This window comes from Hypanus sabinus, chromosome 3 (assembly GCF_030144855.1).
Source record: "Hypanus sabinus isolate sHypSab1 chromosome 3, sHypSab1.hap1, whole genome shotgun sequence".
In the NCBI taxonomy this organism is placed as follows: domain Eukaryota; kingdom Metazoa; phylum Chordata; class Chondrichthyes; order Myliobatiformes; family Dasyatidae; genus Hypanus; species Hypanus sabinus.
The window spans coordinates 172188933-172207477 of NC_082708.1; positions in this window are offsets into that span (position 1 = coordinate 172188933).

Genomic DNA, 18545 nt, shown 5'->3' on the forward strand with positions numbered 1-18545 from the left:
AAGAAACTGCAGATCCTGGAAATCTGAAATAAAACCAAGATATGGTGGAAGCTCTCAGCAGGTCAGGCAGCCTCTGTGAAAAGAGGAAGAGAGTCAACTGTTCAAGTCAAAGACCTTTCCAGATTTGAAACAGAATGAAAGCAAGAGGTTTTAATTAATGACAAACACATTTCTTTTCTTTCCCAGCTCTCATGAAGAGTCATTGACCTGAACTACTGACTCTGCTTCTCTGTTAAAAAGTATTGCCTGACCACCATTTCCTGTTTCCATCCCAGATGAGACTGAATTGTGTGGGAATCTTAGCCGTAGCCAGGAAATACCATCGGGTTTTGATTCATTGTTGAGCCCTCTATCTTGCTTCCCTTTCATCAGTGATTTCTCAGCCATGGCCCAACCCTGTTCAGCAATACAGCACAAACTTCCAAGTACCCTTTGGAGATTGTCTGCCTGACATCAGAGGTCACATAACCAGGACTTGTGATATGCACTAATTGCTCATACGACCATCCACCACCTGCTCCCATGGATTCCCGTAACCCTGATTGTGGGGTGGGGGGGGATGTCCAAGCTGGTACTACACCTTGCTTAAGAATTACCTGCAGGCTAGCAGAGGGAAGAGCCTTACACCTCTTTTGGTAGAGATATATCACCACCCTTAAATAAACTTAAAATGGTTAATTTGCTTGTTTGATTTAGACTGTGAGGGATTTTCAATTCAACACTGAAACCTGAAACTAACAAGATCATAACTTTACATTGAACTTTGATTATTCCTCTCTAGGTGCTGAGTTTCTCCAACATTTTCTGTAGGTTGCAAACAGTCACATTACATACATAGATACTGCCTGACCTGCTGAGTCCCTTCAATATTTTGTATATGTTACTCAACATGCTCTATTTGTGCTTATTATTATTTCAAGTAAGCAGTTAAGTCATGTTTAAGTTGTGTTTAAATAGTCACAAGAGCAGGAAGGGAATTGAAAGATGTAAATCTCATGCAGGCAGATGTGCAGTTTACATTGGCATCATATTCAATACAGATATTGTGTTCTATAAGACCTTTTCCTGTGTAGTACTGTTCTATGTTCGATATAATGTCAGTATTCGACATGTTTAACAATCATCTAAGGCAGATGTTAAAGATTTAGTCAGCTGTCAACATTTTTTTGGTTGTTTCATATTTGGAACTGCTATAGTCCCAACCTCCCATCATTCAGTCAGGCAGAACATGCCCATAGAAGATCAGGCTGGCACTCAGCTGCCAGCTGACCCTGTTAAAGACAAATGTGTGCTTACCATGAAAGCAATTGGCGTGCATAAAAACCTCTCCTCATCTACTAACTGGCTCCTTTCCTGTTTGAGCGGGATTTTTATTATCTTGCTGTCAATAAGATGGCCTTTCTGAATTGTATGTTTCAATGTGTGGAGATTTGTAAGGTGGCAGTAATCAATACTGAAATAAACTATGGCAGAGTGTAAACAAATTATCCTGTAGAGAAAGTGACCAAATGTTTGAGTCTTCTACAGAAAATGTTATTTGTATCTTGTGTTTTATTTAGTACTGGGATAAAATGTTTGTACCTTTGCAGAAGTTTCAGTAATTGAGCTTCAGTGATGTTTCCTTGCAGTCAATACCTGCACATTATAGTGATAACACAACAGAGATAAGGAGCCAATGATTAAGACCCACCAGTCTGTTTATTTATTTATTTATTTATTGAGCTCCATCATGAAATAGGCCCTTCTGGCACTTTGAGTCTCGCTGCACAGCAACTCCTGATTTAACCCTAGTCTAATCACGGGACTACTTACACTGACTAATTAGCCCACTAATCAGTACGCCTTTGGACTGTGGGAGGAAACCAGAGCTCCCGGAGGAAACCCACATCATCACTGGGAGAACATGCAAACTCCTTACAGACAGCAATGGGATTCAGCATTGCCCAAGTGATGATCACAAGCTGAGGAGGCAGGATACATATTTTATCTGCATCTTTACATCTCCTTACTCTATGCCCACCATAGTTGGTGTATGTTGTTGGATTCTGATGCTTTTCCGAAAGGTTCTTCAGATTTTAAAAATGAGGTGTAAAACTTGTTGCTTATGATCATCTATTAAGTGTTAAAAGAGCAAAGAAAGAGAGGGAAGGAGCATGAAGAGAGAGAGAAAAGAGAGCAAACAAAAGTGGTCTAGTCTTATACCAGGCCACTTACAACAGTAAATTCCAACAGATAACCATTAACTAGTTAAACAGCTGGACTCAAGTAACTTAAGAAACCTGCAACTGGGACCAAGACCTTTCAAGAAAAATACAGAAGTAACTAACCACTGAAAAACTCACTGAACAATTAATGTATACAGGTGATTACATAAAAATTACAAGCATGCATAAGAAAGTTACACCACAAGGAAAATGACAATTATGCAGCCCAGTCCAATAATGTGGAGTCCCACGTTCATTTGTATGCACTACATGCCACAACGTGGTGTAGTGGTTAGCACAATGTTTTACAATGACAACGATCAGTGATTGTGGTTCAGTTCCACGTGTGTTTCCTCTGGACACTGCAGTTTCTCTCACATTCCAAAGGCGTACAGGTTAAGGTTCACATTTCAACCATTTGGGGTTGTGAGCATGCTACGTTGGTACTGGACTCATGTCGACGCTTGCTGGCTGTGCCGACTCTGTTGGCCATTGACACAAATGACTCATTTCACTGTATGTTCTGATGTCCACGTGACAAGTAAAGCTAATCTTTAATCTCATTATTTGAATGGGTTCACTGACCAGGACAGAAACAAGCAAGCACATGAATTTGAAGCAAGAGTAGGCCACTTGGCCCCTCAACCCTGCTTCATCACTCAATAAGTTCACAGCTGATTTGATTATAAGCCATGTGGTGGGCAACTCCACAATTTTGTTCACCTAAAGTAACTATTTACTGATTTGCTTATTAAGAATATTGTTAGTTCTGTCTTAAAATACTCATAGTCTATTTCCATTGCCTTTAAGTAAGATAGTTCTGAAGATTCATGGCCATTTGAAAGAGAAAAAAAAGTCTAATCTCTATTTTAAATGCTTCTTCTAAGCAGAGACCCTTAGTTCTTTTATGAGAGAAAACTTCTTTTCCATGTCTTCCCCGTGTCTTAGATGTCATTTTAATCATCTCCTCTCACTCTTCTCAGCACCAGTAGACTCAAACACCTAGCTTGCTCAATCTTTCCTCACAAGAAGCTAATATAGTAAACCATCTCTGAACCTTTTTTCCACACATTTACATTGTTCCTTAAATGCACATTTTTCTCTGTAGCCGTTACACTTCATTCTGCATTGTTACTGTTTTACCTTGTTCTACCTCAGTGCACTGTGTAAAGATTTGATCTGCATTAACTACATGCAGGGCAAGCTTTTCACTGTGTCTCAGTACATTTGGCAACAATAAAACAATCCCAATTCTAATTCTGTTAGCTTCCCTGATTACTTACCATGTCTAGACAATAGACAGTAGGTGCAGGAGTAGGCCATTCGGCCCTTCTAGCCAGCACCACTATTCACTGTGATCATGGCTAATCATACACAATCAGTATCCCATTCCTGCCCGCTCCCTATATCCCTTGACTCTGCTATCTATAAGAGCTATGTCTAACTCTCTCTTGAATGCATCCAGAGAATTAGCCTCCACTGCCTTCTGGGGCAGAGCATTCCACATATCCACCACTCTCTGGGTGAAAAAGTTTTTCCGCATCTTTATTCTAAATGGCCTACCCCTTTTTGTTAAACTGTGGCCTCTAGTTCTGGACTCACCCATCAGTGGGAACAAGCTTCCTGCCTCCAGCATGTCCAATCCCTTAATAATCTTATATGCTTCAATCAGATCCCCTCTCATCCTTCTAAATTCCAGTGTATACAAGCCCAGTCGCTCCAGTCTTTCAACATATGACAGTCCCGTCATTCCGGGAATTAACCTTGTGAATCTACGCTGCACTCCCTCAATAGCAAAAATGTCCTTCCTCAAATTTGGAGACCAAAATTGCACACAATACTCCAGGTGGGGTCTCACCAGGGCCCTGTACAGCTGCAAAAGGACCTCTTTACTCCTATACTTAATTCCTCTTGTTATAAAGGCCAGCATGCCATTAGCTTTCTTCACTGCCTGCTGTACCTGCATACTTCCTTTCATTGACTGAGGTACAAGAACACCTAGATCTCATTGTACTTCCCCTTTTCCTAACTTGACTCCATTTAGATAGTAATCTGCCTTCCTGTTCTTGCCACCAAAGTGGATAACCTCACATTTATCCACATTAAACTGCATCTGCCATACATTTGCCCACTCACCCTACCTGTCCAAGTCACCCTGCATTCTCATAACATCCTCCTGACATTTCACACTGCCACCCAGCTTTGTGTCATCAACAAATTTGCTTATGTTACTTTTAATCCCTTCATCTAAATCATTCATGTATATTGTAAACAGCTGCGGTCCCAGCACCGAACCTTGTAGCACCCCACTGGTCACAGCCTGCCATTCCAAAAGGGACCCGTTAATCACTACTCTTTGTTTCCTGTCAGCCAGCCAATTTTCAATCCATGTCAGTACTCTGCCCCCAATACCATGTACCCTAATTTTGCCCACTAATCTCCTATGTGGGACTTTATCAAAAGCTTTCTGGAAGTCCAGGTACACTACATCCACTGGCTCTCCCTTGTCCATTTTCATAGTTACATCCAGAAGATTAGTCAAGCATGATTTTCCCTTCATAAATCCATGCTGACTCGGACTGATCCTTCTACTGCTATCCAAATGTGTCGTAATTTCCTATGTCGATATGTTAGCTTTCTGCAAATCATGCACTAGGACACCAGATCCATCTGCAGCTCAGAACTCTGGGAACGCTGCCATTCAGATATACACAAAACATTGATGTAATCACAACAAAGCATGCCAGCAGCTCTACTTCATTAGAGGCTTGTGGAGATTCAGTATGCTACCAACGACTTCTGCAGATTTCTGTCGCTGTACTGTGGAGAGCTTTCTGACTGCATCGCAGACTGGTACGGAGGCTCCAATGAACAGGATCGCAAGAGGTTGCAGGGAATTGTAGATCAGACTGCTCCATAACAGGCACAACCTTCTCCACCGTCAAAGTTATATTCAAGAGGTGGTGCTCAAGATGGCGACATCTACCAATAAGGACCCTCATGTCCAAGACATGCCCTCTTCTTGTTACTATCATCAAGGAGAAGATACAAGAGACCAAAGGCCCACATTCAATTATTCAGGAACAACTTCGTCCCCTCAGCCATCAGATTTCTGAATATTTCATGAATCCACGAACACTACCTTATTACATTTTGTTTCTGCACTATTCTTATGTTGTATAAATCAGTAATCATTTTTTAAATAAATGATACTTTTTATTCTTCCTACCAAAATACATGTCTTTCTCTCAATATACTAGATTGGTCGGATGTTTACCCACTTCACAGTTTAAAGTCATTAAGATCATAAGACACTAGAGCAGAATTAGGCTATTCAGCCCTTCAACCATTCAATCATAGCTGATTTATTTTCCCTCTCAACCCAGTTCCTCAGCCTTCTCCCCAGAACCATAAGATATAGGAGCAGAATTAAGCCATTTGGCCCATCGAGTCTTCATCGCCATTTCATCATGGTTGATCCATTTTTCCTCTCAGCACCAATCTCCTGCCTTCTCCCCATATCGCTTCATGCCCTGACTGATCAACAATCTATCAACCTCTGCCTTAAATATACATAAAGACTTCGCCAACACAGCTGCCTGTGGCAATGAATTCCACAGATCCACCACTCTCTGGCTGAAGAAATTCCTCCTCACCTCTGTTCAAAAAGGACTCCCCTCTATTTTGAGGCTGTGTCCTTTGGTCTTAGACACTCCCTCCATAGGAAATATCCTTTCCTCATTCATTCTATCAAGGCCTCTCACCATTCGATAGGTTTTAATTAGGTCACCCCGCATTCATCAAAATTCCAGTTATACAGGCCCAAAGTCATCAAACACCCTTCAATTGACAAGCTGTTTAATCTTGGAAACATTTTCGTGAATCTCTTTTGAGCCCTCTCCAGTTTCAGCATATTTTTTCTCAGATAAGGGGCCCAAAACTGCACACTATACTCCAATGCTTTATAAAATCTCAACATTACATCCTTGCTTTTATATTCTAGTCCTCTTGAAATGAATGCTAACATCAATTTGCCTTCCTCACCACAGACTTAACAGGCAAATTAACCTCTAAGGAAACCTGCACGAGTACTCCCAAATCCCTTCGTGCCTCATATTTTTGTATTTTCTCTCCATTTAGAAAATAATCAACTTTCATCTCTTCTACCAAAGTAAATGACCATACACTTTCTGACACTATATTCCATCTGCCACTTCTTTGCCCATTCTCCTAATTTCTCTAAGTCCTCCTGTAGCCTCTCTACTTTCTCAAACTTACCTGCCCCTTCACCTATCTTCGTATCATCTGCAGTCTTTGCAACAAAACCATTAATTCCATCATCCGTATCATAGGCATATAACGTAAAAAGAATCGGTCCCAACACAGCCCTGTGGAAATTCACTAGACACCGACAGCCAATCAGAAAGGGTTTCCTTTATTGTCACTCTTTGCCTCCTGACAATGAGCCAGTGTTTCATCCATGCTAGAATGCTTCCTGTAATGACATGGGCTCATAGCTTCTTAATCAGCCTCATGTTTGTCACCTTCTCAAAAGTCTCTGAAAATCCAAGTACACAACATCAGCTGATTCTCTTTTGTCTATCCTACTTGTTATTACTTCAAAGAATTCCAACAGGTTTGTCAGGCAAGATTTTCCCTTGAGAAAACCATGCTGACCATGGTCCTGACGAAGGGTCTCGGCCCGAAACGTCAACATTGCTTCTCCCTATAGATGCTGTCTGGCCTGCTGCGTTCCACCAGCACTTTGTGTGTGTTGCTTGAAATTCCAGCATCTGCAGATTTCCTCGTGTTTGCCTATTTTATCATGTGGCTCCAAGTACCCCCAAACCATATTGCTAGCAATCAGCTCCAACATCTTCCCAGCCACTGAAGTCACACTAACTAGCTTATAATTTCCTTTCTTCTTGCTTTCTCCCTACTTCAGAATCAGAATCAGAATTGGGTTTATTATCACCGGCATGAGACGTGAAATTTGTTAACTTAGCCGCAGCGGTTCAATGCAATACATAATCTAGGAGAGAGAGAGAAGGAGAGAGAGAAAAATAGTAATAATAAATAAAATAAAACATAATAATAAATAAACAGGTAAATTACACATATTGAATGGATTATTAAAAATGTTCAAAAACAGAAATACTGTATATTAAAAAAGTGGGGTAGTGTCCAAAGCTTCAATGTCCATTTAGGAATCCGATGGCAGAGGGGAAGAAGCTGTTCCTGAATCGCTGAGTGTGTGCCGTCAGGCTTCTGTATCTCCTACCTGATGGCACAGTGAGAAAAGGGCGTGCCCTGGGTGTTGAAGGTCCTCAATAATGGACGCTGCCTTTCTGAGACACTGCTCCCTAAAGATGTCTTGGGTACTTTGTAGGCTAGTGCCCAAGATGGAGCTGACTAGATTTACAACCTTCTGCAGCTTCTTTCGGTCCTATGCACTGGCCCCTCCATACCAGATAGTGATACAGCCTGTCAGAATGCTCTCCACGGTACAACTATAGAAGTTTTTGAGTGTATTTGTTGAAATGCCAAATCGCTCAAACTCATATATCTGCTGTCTTGCCTCCTTTATGACTACATCAATGTGTTGGGACCAGGATGGAGCCTCAGAGATTTTGACACCCAGGAACTTGAAACTGCTCACTCTCTCCACTTCTGATCCCTCTATGAGGATTGGTATGTGTTCCTTTGGTTTACCCTTCCTGAAGTCCACAATCAGCTCTTTCATCTTACTGATGTTGAGTGCCAGGTGGTTACAGCAGCACCACTCCACTAGTTGGCAATTCTCGCTCCTGAAGAGTGCAGTGAAACATTTGCAATTTTCCAGTCTTCGAGAGCCATTCCAGAATCCAGTGATTCTTGAAGGATCATTACTAATGCCTTCACAATCTCCTCAGTCACGTCTTTGCAGCAATCTTCTGTTTTAAAAAAACATATCATAGACATTCTAGAAATTTTGCTCTCGGAATCACTCTCGAAACTGATTTTCCTAATCTACCTCCATATTGAAATCCCTCATGACTGCTTTAACGTTGTCCTTTTGGGATGCATTTTCTATCTCCTGTTGTAATTTGCAGACCACAACTTTACCACTGTTAATTTTTTTTTGGGGGGAGGGGTCTTATATATCTCTCATCATGATGTTATTACCCTTGCAGTTTCTTAGGTCTATCCACAATGATTCAACACCTTCTGACCCTATGTCACCTCTTTCTAGTGATTTAATTTCATTTTTTACCAACAGTCATGCCACCTCTTCTGCCTACCTGCTTGTCCTTTTGATACAATACATATCCTTGGACATTAAGCTCCCAGCTATAATCTTCGTTCAGCCATGATTCAGTGATGCCTACACTATCATACTTGCCAGTCTGTAACTGTATTCAAATATAACACCTGTATTCCTTTATTCTCCTTTTACATTGCAACTCATCCTTGCTAGGAGTCTCCCTACATATTGCATCTGTTTGTAAACCAGCTATCTGATCTTCAGCACTATCATTCCAGTTCCTGCCATATTAGTTTAAACTCACCCGAACAACTCTAGCCAGCCTGGTTGCAAGGATATTGGAACCCCTTGGGCTCAGGTGTAGCCTATCCCTTTTGTACAGGTCATATTTTCTCTAGAAAAGATCCCAATAATTCATAATTTAGAACCCCTAGCCCCTGCACCAGATCCTCAACCACATATTCATCTGCCAAAGTTATCCTATTCTTACACTCACTGGCATGTGATACAGGCAGCAATCCAGAGATTACAGCCCTGGAGGTCCTGTTTCTCAGCTTCCTACATATCCTACAGCTCCTTAAAATCTCTCTTCAGGACCTCTTCACCTTGGCTACTTATGTCATTGGTGCCAATATGCACCAAGACTTCTGGCTGCTCACTCTCACCCCGAGAATGCCATGGACCTGATCTGAGACATCCCTGATGCTGGCGCCAGGGAAGTAACACACTATCCAGGTCCCACAGAACCTTGTCTCTGTTCTTTTGACTAAGGAATCTCCTATCAACACTGAAGTCCTCTGTACCTCTCTACTCTTCACCAGACTCAATGCCAGACACCCAGTCACTGTGGCTACCCCCCAGTGAGTCATCACACTCAATAGTATCTAAAGTTATTGTTGAGGGGGCCGCAGGTGTACTCTGCACTGCCTGTGCATTTAACTTCCTTCTCCTGACAGTCACCCAGTTACCTGTCTCCTGCAGCTCAGGTGTGACTACCTCCCTGTTCCTCAATGCGTTCTCTCAGGAGCTGTAACTCGGTGCACCTGGTGCAGTTGCGTTAATCTAGGAGACTGGAAGTCTCCCAGACTTCCCACATTCCACACAGAGTACAAAACACCACCCCAGAGCCATTCTCACTAATTGACTATGCCCTAACAGATGAGGAATGAGCAAATAGAACAAAGGGAGAGAGTAACCTACAACACAGTATACCAAATCCAAGCCTGATTTTGTCTAAGCCCGATAACCAGAGCCACTGTGAAGACTACCACACCCCAAAAGAATGGCCATTCTAAAGACTGGCTGCACCACTTGCACTTGGATTATTCTTATTGATCCTTTCTAGTGAATCCCTCTTTCTGATTGGTCACTCCTCAACTCAGAAAGCCTGCCGTGAAACTCTGCCTTCAAAGTCATGACCGCTGCCCTGATTAAAAAGCTGCTCTTTTCACACTCCCTGGTGTGGTTTGTCCAACTGAGAGAAAACCTCCTCAAAGCTCTGCCTTTTAAAATCTTGAATGTGGACCTGACTGATAAGTAACTCTTTCTACGCACTGCCACTCGCCGATTGTCCACTCCTCAACTCAGAAAACCTGCTGTGAAATTCCGCCTTCAAAATCTTGATTGCTGCTCTGATTAAAAAGTAGCTCTTTTCATGCACCCCTGGTGTGGATTGTCCAACTCCATCCTTTGATAACCTTACTAATCAAGGGCCTTTCAAACTCTGCTTTAATTGTACCAAATGACTTGGCCTCCACAGCTGTTTTTGGCCATCAAGAGATTCACCATGCTCTAGCTAAAGAAATTCCTCCTCATCACTGTTCTAAAGGGACATTCTCGTATTCTGACAACAACACACACAAAATGCTAGTGGAGCACAGCAGGCCAGGCAGCATCTATAGGGAGAAGCGCTGTCTCGTATTCTGATAGCTATTTTTCATACGTTTGTGTCTTAATGTCATCAGTAGTATTCCGTACAGAGTGTCATACTTTCATTTCTTTTCTCCACCAGGGAAGGGAAGATTTTGTTTTCTAAATTTCAATTAATCTGTGCATTTTTAATTAATTTTAATCAGTTAAATATGCTTTGGAATATGCTTTTGCTGGTATTTAATTTTCTCATTACTTACATTTATTTCAAGTGTTTTAAAATGTCTGATTCTCAGCAATATTTAGAAATGGCGGAAGATAGCAAGCCGTCAAGGGCTGAATGTGCTGTTCATGGGTGGCGTCTCCGTTTCTACTGCCTGAGTCTGGGCAAGGCTTGCGGATCGCTTCACATGCAGGATAAGTGAGGCCTCAAGCGCATATATGACCGTAAGGAGTTCATGCAGGGGTGGGGACTGTACAATATGTCTCAGGCACAATTCAAGAAAGTAAAGAGAGACCAACCTAAAATATAAAGCACAAATAGAGCAGGCATGGAATATCCACTTACTGTTCTCTTCCATGTGTGCACCTTGCAAATGTGTACTTGCAACTTCACCTATATTTATGTTTGATAAATTAGTCTTAGCATATTATTATAGTGGTATATAATAGTAAACACAAGAAAGTTTCCGATGCTGGAAATCCATACCAACACACACAAAATGATGGAGGAACTCAACAGGTCAGGCAGCATCTATAGAAATGAATAAATGGTCAATGTTTTGTGCTGAGACCCTTCTTTTAGGGGCATTTTGTTGAGTACCTCTGCTCCGTCTGCCACAAGTGGGACTTCCTAGTGGCCAGTCATTTTAATTCTGATTCCCATTCCCATTCCGGCGTGGTTCTCCATGTCTTCCTCTTCTGCCAAGATGAGGCCAACTGCAGGGTGAAGGAGCAACAGCTTATATTCCCATGTGTAGCCTCCAACTTGATAGCATCAATATCTATTTCTCCTTCTAATGAACAAATTTCCCTCCCCTACACCTCTCTATTCCCCACTCTGATCTTTTAGCTCTTCTCACCTGCTGATTCCTTCCCCTTAGGTCACCTCCTTCTTCCCTTTCACCTGTGATCCACTCTCTTCTCCTATCAGGTTCCTTCTCCACCTTGCTCACCCACCTGGCTTCACCTTTCACCTAGCCTCTTTCCCCTCCCCCCACCTTTTTATTCTGGCTCCTTCTCCCTTCCTTCTTCGTCCTGAAGAATGTTCTTGGCCTGAAACCTGGACTATCTAATAATTTCCATTGACTCTGCCTGACCTGCTGAGCTCCTCCAGCATTTTGTGGGTGATGCTACAATAGAGCTGGAAACTAATGCTGACAATATTCAGATCTTACAGCAGAAATGTTGAAAATTTACCAATTCCTGTCAGGTTACTTGGAAAGATCTGGCAAGAGTAGCAAGGTGCTGCCTGGGCAATCTGCTTTATATCCAAAATCCTACAAGCTTTCACTAGAGTATTCCCTTAATAAAATGGATAAAAAGAACTGGTGTACTTCCTTTGAGACTGCTATATTGAAGTTATATAAGGTCATTGTTTGTTTAACATGTTAAGGTGTCTCCTTGACAAATGATGGGAAATCATTACTTGGACAGTTCCTGTTGCAAATTCGCAGAGGGAACATTCCAGCCTAGTAAACTCATTCTCACCGATTTCAAGGAGTTCACAATGCCAAGATGAAACAGAAACAACTTTGCTGAGAATTTACACTTGCCAGCAAGTGATATGATGCACAAAAGTCCACTCACACCAACTATTTGTGATAGCCATTGAGTTTATATAGAGTTGCCTGAAAACCCCAATGCTATCATGTTATTATATAACCACTATTCATTCGCTTGCTCACTATTCCTTTCATGGACTAAACCATAGTGAAATAAATAGTGTCACTATTGCAGCTTGAGGCACCAGAGTTCAGACTTCAATTCCAGCACCTTCCGTAAGAAATGTATATGTTCTTCCGATAAGAGCACGAGTTTCCTTTGGGTGCACTAGTTTCCTCTCACTGACCATAGACGTACTGGTTATCAGATTAATTGGTCATTGTAAATTGTCCTGTGATCAGGATAGCATTACATGGGTGGGTTGCTGGGTGGTGTGGCCTGTTGTGCTCGAAGGGCCTGTTCTACACTGTGTCTCTAAATAACATAAAACAAAATATATAAAATTGATTTAAATGATCAGCTGAGGCACATGATGCTGTTTTTCTAATTCTTTTTAAATGACAATATTGCATAAATGCCTTTCAGGATGTATTGTTTTCAAACAATGGTTCCCTCTATTTTTTTTTACAGCTGTGCAGACCAGTCACGGTTCTGATCAGGAAACTTCTACATCGCCTGAAAACTGTGTGGTACCTTTTTTTGTGTATTATGCATACTATGAATAGTTAGAATGAAAATTGAAAAATCACATACTTTTGATTCTATTTATTAATTGAAGGGTAAAATGAAAAAGAGTACAACAAAGAAAATCTTTCATGTTTTGTAAACATTTTCTTGTCTTTCTTTATTATAAATCCATTGTCTAGAAACACTCTCCATCACAATGAGGAAAGTAAAATGTTTTATGAGACAGTGTCATTATTCAGTGGCCCAGTGGTTTATTAGCAATGAGCTACCGACTTCCATTCTGCGTTTATTGTTACAATTTATAAGTGCTGTAATTTGAAACTCTGAGAATGTAAATACACTGAAGCTCTAAAATGTTTCAAAGTGAAGGTTGTGGTATGTTTATCATTTAGAAAAATTATGGTTTATATTCATCAACACATAACTGCAGAATATTTCACAATTATTTAACATAGATTTCAAAATTGTATTTACATAATTTCAAAATTATTTTAACATTATATAAACTGAAATTCCAACTGTGCAGCAACAATGGATATGTGCATAGGTGCATTCCAGGCCCTGGGCAATCACATACCAGCACAGCATAGAGGGAACAAAATTTTCAAAAGAAAAATAATTGACAGTCCAAAAACTGAAAAGCTTTCACAATCTTGTTATGTTTGCTGATCAACACCTCAGCCCGGATACCAATTCAACATGTAGTTACATTAAAACCTCCATAATCCAGACACCCTGACTCTTTGGTGTGTCAGACTAAAAGATGTTCAATATTATTAGATGTTAGCTATAGCAAGATAATGTCAACTACAAGCTGATCTGCATTTAAAGTGAGACGGAGAAAGTTCAGAGGAGATGTGTGTGGCATGTTTTGTTTTACCCAGAGAGTGGTGGGTGTCTGGTATGTACTGTCAGGAAGATGCAATCATGGCATTTAAGAAGCTCTTAGAGATATAGATATGCAGAGAAGTGATTTAGTGCAATGCTGTGTAGACATGGGCTGAAGTGTCTGTTTTTCTAGTGTTGTGTTCTATGTTGACTGTTCTACATTCTATGCTTTATCTATAGAAAAACATCCAATAATAATTTGAAATTTACCCTTTTTGTTGTAGTCTTTTTTCTCCCCTCACTATTTAACCAAAAACAATATTTTAATTATATATCTTCCAGTAGACCACAAGTGGAATCTAGGCTAAAGTTGTGGTCTCACCTGAAGTGAGCACATTGCTCTATGGTTCAATGGTTTCATTTAATGTCAAAGAATGTATACAGTATACAACCTGGCACTCTTACTCTTCATAGGCATCCACAAAACAGAAGAAAATCCCAAAAGAATAATTAATAGAAAAGCCCTCCTCCCCCTCCCACAAACACAAGCACCAGCAAAAGCATCAACACTTCCCCTGCTTGTTCCAACAATTATCAGCCCCTACCTACCTACCATGCTGGCAATAGCAAGTCCCCATAGACCATGTTCTATAGTCAGTCAAAAGCTACTGTTCATCCCAACACTTTGACATCCCACTAACACTCTCTCTCACTAATGAAAGAGAGAGATATATTGGTCCTGTCACAGTGAGAGGGGAGGCCAACAGCTTGCTGTTTCTATGTTATGATCTGAAGTGTCGCTTATTTCAACAGTAGTCACTGCTGTCTCAATGTTTCAGTCTCCTGCAATGCTTCAGTCGGTGACAGTGGTGAGGAACTGTGCCATCCACAGACCCACACCCTGAATATGCACACCTTCCAGGCAGCTCTTGGAGATATCGAAACCTCTAGGGCATTTGGTGAGCTCTGAGATGGTGACCCCACTGCTGTGAAGAACCAGAGTTTGAGAGCACCTGTAGGTCACAGATTACAACAGGACCCCAGCCACCTCCAAAGGAAAGAAATTAAACTGCTTCACTGATGAACTGGAAGAGGTCACCCTCTGGCACCATCTTTAGCACCTCCTAATTCTTGTCAAAATGAGCAATAGAAATTCTCCACATTATGCACTATCTGAAATTTTCTACATTATGCACTATTAGCCAGATTCAAAATAAGGTCTAACCAAAATTTGACACTTAGTGTAGTTTGAACCGAATTGGAACAAAATATTCTGGTTTCCAAATAGAACTGGACACCATTGCCAGGCTGTGGTGGGAATGGAACAGGACACAATACTCCTGGAGAGACTTGGGCCCTCAGTGTTTTACAAAGAATCTATCTGATAGGAGGAAAGGATTAGAGGTATGCTTGCTCAGTTGGCTGGTACTACAGGAAAGTAATTCATAAAAAGGACATGGGGGTGATTGAAAAGAATAAAGGTGGGTTGAGTGAGTGGGTTATTCCACAGAGGTGGCACATATTGATCTGCAAGTTGAATCCGACTAATGGGACATAATGTGGAAAATATCAATTTGCTCATTTTGACAGGAAAAATGAAACAAATGATTAATTTTATCTGAATTGTGAGAGATAGCAGAAGTAATGTAATTTACAATGGTTAGTTAGCAGGTGAAGCAAGTAATAGTAAATGCAAGGGATTCGGGAGATGCTGGAAATCCAGAGCCACATCCACAAAATGCCGGATGAACTCAGCAGGTCAGGCAGAATCAATGGAGAGGAATAAGGAAACCTTTCATCAAGACTGGAAAGAAAAGGGAAGAACCCAGAATAGAGCAGGGGGATGAGAAGGACTACAAGCTGGCAGATGACAGGTGAGACCAGGTGAGAGGGAATGTGGGTGGTTGAAGTGAGAAACTGAAAGCAACACACACAAACTGTTGAAGGAACTCAGTAAATCAGGCAACATCTACAGAAAGGAATAAAGAGTGGACTCATTGTGGCAAAAGAGTAGGTTACTGTATCCGGTGCTCCTGATGTGGCCTCCTCTACTTAAGTCAAACACGATGCAAATTGGGGGATTGCTTTATTGAGGACCTCTACTCCATTTATCCTAGAGTGGAGTTACTTGACGGCCAACCATTTCAATTCCAATTGCCATTCCCATTCTGATTTGCCAGTCCATGGCATCCTCTTTTGCCATGATGAGTCCACTCTCAGGTTAGAGGAGCACTATCTTATATTTTGTCTTAGTAGCTTCCAACCTGATGGCTTCAATAGGTTCAATAGGTACATTTAATGTCAGAGAAATCCTGAATTTCTTTTTCTTCACAAAAACCAAGGAGTGCCCCAAAGAACGAATGACAGTTAAAACGTGGCAGTGACCTCCCCTCCACCTCCACCAGCAAAAAAGCATCAGCACCCTCCACCGAGCACTCGCATATCATCTTCTAGCTGGTCCTCTTGCCACATTTTATTTTGGCATATTCACCCTTCTTTTCCAATTCTGAAAGGGGGTCTCAGTCTAAAATACTGATTATTTATTTATTTCCATAGATACTGTCTGACCTGTAGATTTCCTCCAGCAGTTTGTATGTGTTGCTCTGGATTTCCAGCATTTACAGAATCTCTTGTGTTTATCATTGCTCAACCTATTTACTCACTTTGAAGGACTCTAGAACTCATGTTCTCAACATTATTTATTTACTATATTTAATACTTGCACAGTTTGTTTTCTTTTGCACATTGGCTGTTTGTCAGTCTTTATAGTTTTTCATTGATTCTATTGTATTTCTCTGTTCTACAATGCTCACAAGAAAATGGATGTTGATAATAAATTTACTTTAAACTTTGAGATTCTTCATCAGTCAATTGACCAAACGATTAATTTGGGTAAATTTATTGTGTTATAATCAGAACAGGATTGTTGTTATTGAACATTAGATTGGTTTGAGGGTTTTAACTCCTCCTGTCTGGTTTGACCTCCTCTTGTTCTAAATTCATGATTTCAAGGTAGATCTCAACACAGTTTGAACAGAAGTGATATTGTGTTGCAACACGAGTGAATCTGCAGATGCTGGAAATAAATAAAAAAACATGAAATTCTGGCAGAACTCAGCAGGCCAGACAGCATCTATGGGAGGAGGTAATAACGATGTTTCGGACCGAAACTCTTCATCAGGAGACTGATGTCTCTCCTGATGAAGGGTTTCAGCCCGAAACGTCAGCATTACCTCCTCCCATAGATGCTGTTTGGCCTGCTGAGTTCTGCCAGCATTTCATGTTTTTTTAGTGATATTGTGTTGTTTGATTAGAAATGGATAGAATCAATATGACTAAAACAATATTCATTACAATCATAGAACATAGAAAACCTACAACTCAATACAGGCTCTTTGGCCCACAGTGCTGTTTGGAAAATGTACTTAATTTAGAAATTACCTAGGTTACCCACAGCTCTCTATATTTCTAAGCTCCATGTACCTATCCAGGAGTCTCTTAAAAGATCCTATTGTTTCCATCTCCAACACCGCCGCTGGCAGCCCATTCCACGCACTCACCACTCTTCACATAAAAAAATTACCCCTGACATCTGCTTTGTACCTGCTTCCAAGCACTTTAAAACTGTGCCCTCTCATGCTAGCCATTTCAGCCCTTGGAAAAAGTCTCTGACTATCCACATGATCAATGCCTCTCATCATCTTGTACACCTCTATCAGGTCACCTCCATCCTCCGTCGCTCTAAGGAGAAAAGGCCGAGGTCACACAAACTATTCTCATAAGGCATGCTCCCCAATCCAGGCGACATCCTTGTAAATCTCCTCTGCACCCTTTCTATAGTTTCCACATTCTTCCTATAGTGAGGTGACCAGAACTGAGCACAGTACTCCAAGTGGGGTCTGACCAGGATCCTATATAGCTGTAACATTACCTCTCGGCTCTTAAACTCAGTCTCGTGGTTGATGAAGGCCATTGCACAGTACGCCTTCTTAACCACACAGTTAACATGCACAGCAGCTTTGAGTTTCCTGTGGACTTGGACCCCAAATTCCTTCTGTTTCTCTACAGTCCCAAGAGTCTTATCATTAATACTATATTTTGCTATCATATTTAGCCTACAAAAATGAATCACCTCACACTTACCTGGGTTGAAATCCATCTGCCACTTCTCAGCCCAGTTTTGCATTTTATTGATGTCCTGCTGTAACCTCTGACAGCCCTCCACACTATCCACAACACCCCCAACCTTTGTGTCATCAGCGAATTTACTAACCCATCCCTCCACTTCTCATTCAGATCATTTTTAAAACTCATGAAAAGAAGGTGTCCCAGAATAGATCCTTGAGACACACCGCTGGTGACTGACCTCCATGCAGAATATGACCTGTCTACAACCACTCTTTGCTTTCTGTGGGCAAGCCAGTTCTGGATCCACAAAGCAATGTCCCCTTGGATCCCATGCCTCCTTACTTTCTCAATAAGCCCAGCTTGCAGTACCTTATCAAATGCCTTGCTGAAATCCATATACACTACATGTACCTTCACATCCTCAAAAAATTCCAGGCTTGTAAGACACAACCTGCCTTAGACAAAGCCATGCTGACTATTCCTATTCATATTATGCCTCTTAGGATCTTTTCCATCAATTTACCAACCACTGAAGTAAGACTCACTGGTCTATAATCTCCCAGGTTATCTCTACTCCAGTTCTTGAATAACGGAACAACATCCACAACCCTCCAATCCTCCGGAACCTCTCTCATTCCCATTGATGATGCAAAGATCATCGCCAGAGGCTCAGCAATTTCCTCCCTCACCTCCCACAGTTGCCTAAGATACATTTCCTTTGGTGGTGACTTATCCAGCTTGATGCTTTCCACATCCTCTTTCTTAATATCTACATGCTCAAGCTTTTCAGTCTGCTGTAAGCCATCCCTACAGTTGCCCCAATCCTTTTCCATAGTGAATACTGAAGTAAAGTACTCATT